Source organism: Hylobates moloch, unplaced genomic scaffold (assembly GCF_009828535.3).
Source record: "Hylobates moloch isolate HMO894 unplaced genomic scaffold, HMol_V3 SCAFFOLD_8, whole genome shotgun sequence".
In the NCBI taxonomy this organism is placed as follows: domain Eukaryota; kingdom Metazoa; phylum Chordata; class Mammalia; order Primates; family Hylobatidae; genus Hylobates; species Hylobates moloch.
Window position 1 is genome coordinate 125,991,743 of NW_026652283.1, and position 6,000 is coordinate 125,997,742.

The following is a 6,000-nucleotide window of genomic DNA, read 5'->3' on the forward strand; positions in this document are numbered from 1 at the left end:
GACACGTCCAAAGCAGCCACTGGGCTCACATCAAGTCAGGGCAAAGAAGAGTCATCCCAGCCCAATGTCCCTGCTGGAGCATCCGGGCCCCAACAGCAAGAGGACTGGATGGCCCGCCCAGGCAGGGGTGTCTTCCAGAGCCTGTGGCTGCAACACCCACAAGTGCACTCATCAGGATTTGCACAGAGGGTGCCATTTCGTTGTTTGTAGCATCTCAAGCTTCCCTTCTTGTGTTCCTCCCTTGGCTCAGCAGAACCATCCCTGGACACCAGGGGAGGGGGGCTCTTGCTCTGGGCTCTTGCTCTGGGCTCTTGCTTGGAAGCTCCTGTGCTGGTCCTCCTACTGCTCCTACAGGGCAAAGGCAAGCCCCCACCTGGAAGCTGAGCCCCTTCCATGTACACTGTGTGACTGTGTGTGGTATTCACACATACACCAGCCCCTAGCCCTTATCACCCAGGTGGCCCACGTCTGACCCAGGCTCACCTGGGCCTCTCCCATGAACCTGGCTTCATCACAGCAGGCCTTAGGCCTAAGAGCTGGCCGGGCTCAGCAGTCTATAGAAGGATGTGATGGAGCTTGGGCGCATGGTCTTGGATTGGGTGACCACACACATACATGGGGGGCCCCTGATTGGGGACCTGGTAATGGGCAGGATGGGAAGGGGGAAGGTCCCTGCTGGGGGCCTGCCCTCCCCATTCCCCTACCCCCTGGCATGGAACTCTAAGAAAATAAGAATTCTAAATACAGACCAATCTAGTTCAGGGGTTGGCAGACTCTGCATAAAGCACCCGATAGTAGATAGGTTCAGTTTGTGGGCCACACAGCCTCTGTCTCAGCTCCTAACGTGGACTTGTGGCATGAAAGCAGCCAGCACATACGTGGCTGAGCATGGGCTCTGCACAAACAGGACCCAGATGTGAGCTGCTGCCTACCAACGCCCGTGCTCTGTATTCCTGCACGTATGTTTGTCAAGCTGAGGGGCTGGAACACATGCAGCAGTTACTGACTTAGCGATAACCTCTAAAATATTTAGACAAAATACATGGGGGCCTCCCTGTGTGCCTCTGCCTCATCTCCCATGGGTCCCAAGAGTGTCCTCGAATCTTAAAGAGCCCAGGCTGGGAGCACCCAGCAAGTGATCTTCTGCCACGAGGGCAGCATCTCAGATGAACACGGGGACCACAGAAGAGGCGGAAGCCCCGGAGATGTGACCGTATGAGAGTAAGAGGAGGATAAGCAGGGCTCTGATACTAGAACCTAACTTTGACGTGTGAAGAAAATTCTGTCTCTCTCCCTCAGAGACACGAGTTACTTCACCTCTGCCTCCTGCTTTGGACGTGACTGCGCTGGCCTTGGAATGCTCACAGTGGGTCCTCTCCTTCTCTGCCTCTCCACAGCTACCCACACTTGAGGGCCAGGCTTGCATCTGCATTTCCCTGAGGGTCTCCCCGACACCACCTCTGCCCAGGCTTCTCTGGCTCACCGCAGCTCTGCAGAGCCAAGCTGTCATGCATTGCAGTACCTGATGTGCTATTTCTGGGAGACTCATGGGCGTGTGTCTTTCCACATAGTATAAAGCCCTGTGTGCCCCTTACAGTGACCTTCCTGTCTGTCACCACCTCCCACCCCTGCACCAAGCCCAGGGCTGGGCACCTCCCAGGCACTCCATAAAGGCTTCCTGGGTTGGCACTGCATCCTCGTGGAAAGGAACAAACTGTGGAACTTATGTCAGCGTTGGCACCGTCTACCCTACGTCCCGCGTCGTCGGGATGAGAAGGGGAAGTTTGGTCGGCAACCAGGAGTTCATTTCTCACCATCATTTAGGCCAGTGTTAAAATTCTGTTTCTGTTTCAAGGAAAACACAGAAGGTCGGTGTTTAAACAGATCGCTTTGCTGCTCTCGCTGCTACCTGAGCAGAAAAAACCCATCCCTGCCAGCTTACTTTCTCTGCTGCATGAACCCATCTTTTCAATAAGAAAGGCAATGTCTGCCTTCTTCACAACCAAATCCACTCACTGCGTCCACTCAGGGAGAAGGTGGCAAAATATATTCCCTTAATTGTTAGGATAAATTATTACCCTTTAAATTCACTCTAGTACCTGGGATCTGGCTGTTAGTCCTAAAGCCCATTTAGCAGTTTTGGTGTTTTTTGTTTGTTTGCTTTTTTTTTTTTAGTTGGATTGAGCTGTTCTAATACTCCTTTTTGGGAGCATTCCAGGCACTCCAAACAACTCACCCTCACCGATAAATGTCCTCGTGTCAAAAATAATTAGCGAGGCCACGCGCGGTGGCTCACGCTTGTAATCCCAGCACTTTGGGAGGCCGAGGCGGGCGGATCACGAGGTCAGGAGATCGAGACCACAGTGAAACCCCGTCTCTACTAAAAATACAAAAAAATTAGCCGGGCGTGGTGGCGGGCGCCTGTAGTCCCAGCTACTCAGAGAGGCTGAGGCAGGAGAATGGCGTGAACCCGGGAGGCGGAGCTTGCAGTGAGCCGAGATTGCGCCACTGCACTCCAGCCTGGGCGACAAAGCGAGACTCCGTCTCAAAAAAATAAAAATAAAAAAATAAAAATAAAAAATAAAAATAAAAAAATTAGCGAGTGCAGATGGAGCCATCAGAAGGAGACAGGGACCCGCCTTCCTGCTGTCCTGGGCCCCAGGGCCCACGGTCCTAAAACAACAGCTGAGACAAAGTGTCTTCACCTGGGCAGACAGCCCTCCTGGAAAAGCTGCAGAGACCCCAGAACTGCTCTCCCGACTCATCCTCAACTTCAGAGCCTGATGATCACAAAGGCGAAGAAAATCAGGGCAGCGTTCTCTCCGCCATGCAATCTCGAAGACGACACATTCCATTACAAATGCTTGCACTTGGAAACAGAAGCATGAGTTGCCTTACCAAGTAAACAGTGGCTCGCTGCGGGTGTAATTCATCACGGTTTTCACAGGCCTCGCAGACCAGGCCTTTTTCCTAAAGCGCCTGATTCAGCCGACGGCAGCTCCCGATTCACGAGGCCAGAGCAGGGTGCCAACCTTCTGCAGGTTCCACAGGTAGCGGTCAGACACAGCCACTCGGGTAGGGATGGACCCGCCTCACCCTGTGGCAGCGCCTTTCTTTCCATCGTTAATGCAGCCCCACTGCACTCAAGGTTGAGAAAACACATGACAGAGGGTTCCCCATAGCTCCAGTCACAGCCCGAATCAAGGCACCTATGTCCTCATTTGTATTCATTGATCCTTGCCTGAGCCCCAGCACCAGCCACTCCCCCTGACACCTGATGCCAGGGTCTGGGGGGTGCGAGTGGCCTGTTCATGGGCACCCATGTATGTGTGCATGTGTGTGTGTACATATCCAAAAACACACTTAGGATGCTCCAAACAGAAAGAAGAGAAGAATGGCTCCAGCAGGTATAAAGCCAAGTGTGCACTCTCACCTGAGTTCAGGGCAGCAAACTGGGGAGACGGCAGTGATACTGTGTAAGCGGGCAGGGCATCATAAGAGTTTGTGGAAGAGACTCATAGAAAATCAGAGAAATTGACCATTGATAATGGTCAGTCTCAATCAAAATTGAGCAAAAAACAACTAATTTCCCTATGGCTGTAACCTACTTGGCTAATTTTATCCTCCTTGATATTACATTTATTGTTAGCATCTGGATCATCACAGCCTGGCACCCAGCACCATGCCAGGCCCGGGACTGAGTCCTACAGAAGTCGCTGAGCTGGCATGAAGTTTTGGAGATGAACAGGAGCTCTCTCCACACCCAGAGGAATGGACACTGCCCTCCATGAAGCATCTGTTTTGCGCACTGTGATAGAGGTGCACCCTGTGATGCAGAAGAGGCCACACCTGCTGAGATGGTTAATTTCAACCAGTCCACAGGACTGGGCTAAGAGAGGCCCAGGTTGCTGGCACACCTGAATTTCTGTGAGTGTCTGTGAAGGAGTTTCTGGAAGAGGTGAGCATTAGATACAGTGGACTGAGTAAGGACGATCCGCCTCCCCAGGGTGGGCGGACTCCATCCAATTCATTGAGGACTCAGATGGGACAAAAAGGTACCCAAAGAGTAAACTTGCTCCTCCTACTGGAGTTGGGGCATCCACCTTCCCCTGACCATGGACACTGGCGCCCAGTGCTCAGGTCTGCAGTTTGGGGAATTACACCAGCGACATTCCAGGGTCCCCGCCGTACAGACTGTGGGACTTCTCAGCCACCATAATCGCATAAGCCAATTCCCATAATAAACCTCTTTCTATGTCTCACTATTTGTCCTAATGGCTCTATTTCTCTGGAAAACCCTGACTAGTACATCTATCCCTCCTAGCCTAGCTTCCTGGAGGAAATTATAACCCTATTGTGCCCCAAGAGGTGAGCCGGAGTGAGCCAGGGGAGAAGGGGAAACACAGAGAGTCTCCCAAGGTGACAGACATCAGGACTCACCGTCCCTTCCTGATGACACTTTATAACACCAGAGGCTTCCAGAAGGACACTCATCAACCTAAGGTTGCCATCTCTGTCTATTGCAGGCCAGTCCACAGGACTGTGTGTTGCAGTCACACAATTAGCAGTTGCACCTTGGCCCACACATACTGGAAGAAGCACTTCACCGTCTGAGAGTGGAACTGGGGAAGAATGGTGTGATTCAAATACACCACTTTGAGAATAAACAACAAGACCTTTGACCGCATCCAGAGAACCAGGAGAACCATCTCTCAGGGCTGAGGCCACACTCCAAAGGAGATGCAGAGCAACCCTGGAGCCTTTCCCTCAAGAGCCTCCCAGTGCCACTAAAGCAGACGGGAGGTAGGTGGGGACACCCTGCAGGGAGGGCCTGGCTCCCTACATGTTCTAAATCCCCACGTCAGGTAACACCTGTGAACTGGCAATGCCAGTCCCTCTCAGAAGTCCAGTCTCTCAAACCTGAGGAATGCAGAGGCCACTTTGATGGAAAATATGTTATTCTGAGAATATATTTTTAGGTTCCAGTTTGAGGAACACTGACCTAAGAAGCTAAAAATACATCCAAAGGGGGAAAATAGGTGCATTTGCATTGCAAATTACCTCTTGCAAAGTGATTAGCCTTCATGACTGGTAAAAGCAATTTTACTGGACTCTCACTGAAATGAAAACACAAAATTTTAAAAGAAAATCTTTTTTGTAAATTTTTATTTTGCAGGGAGTCTGAGCATTCTAATTTGAGAACTCCTGATCTCAGGGATGTATTTATAAGACTTGAGAAAAAAGAGAAGCCTCAGTGTGGTCCAGCTAAAAAATGGAGTTGAGGCTTGGTTAAACAAAAAGGAATTTGGGGAAGGAAAGCATAGTTTGAGTAGATTTCAGCTTTGTCAATCAAATTCCGTAATTTCCACTAACTCATGACCAACTCCTGTGTCAAAGACTCTGCCGGGAAAAGCAAGTAAAATTAATGGCACGGAGTGGCCTTATTCCTAATGAGACATGCAAACCAGCCTGCAAAGAAGTAGAACCCAGTGGTGGGGGATTTGGGGGGCAGGTTGTCCTGGGCTCAGGCTGTAACTAGGAGAGCACAGTAGCCCACAACCAACATTCGGCTTAGGAGCGGGACCAGCAGAGAACGGCCCTGAGCAACATCCGGATGGGCAGGGACAGCACGTCTGGGCCCACAGGCCTGTGCTGGGATGGCCTGGAACCCAGTGGCAGGTGCCTGAGACCTGCTGTGTTGTACAGAAGAGGAAGAGAGGGAGAGCTGGTACCCAGGGGAGGGTTGTCCTTGCATGCTGGGACTCAGAGGGAGCGTCCTGGCATCAGGGCTCTGTGTACCCGAGAAACCACGCCCACGGAATGTGATGTTTTGATCTTTTTGGGAGACTTTCCCAAGGCCCCACATCAGCTTGCTACTGGGTCCTACAGAAATCTGAGTAGCATGCGAGATTGTAAGTGTAATTTTTATCCCTTACAGTAAATAAAATGAGTCTCTCAGCAGCAAGATGCCCGTTGAAACAGCCCTTGTAGCCGCCGTCT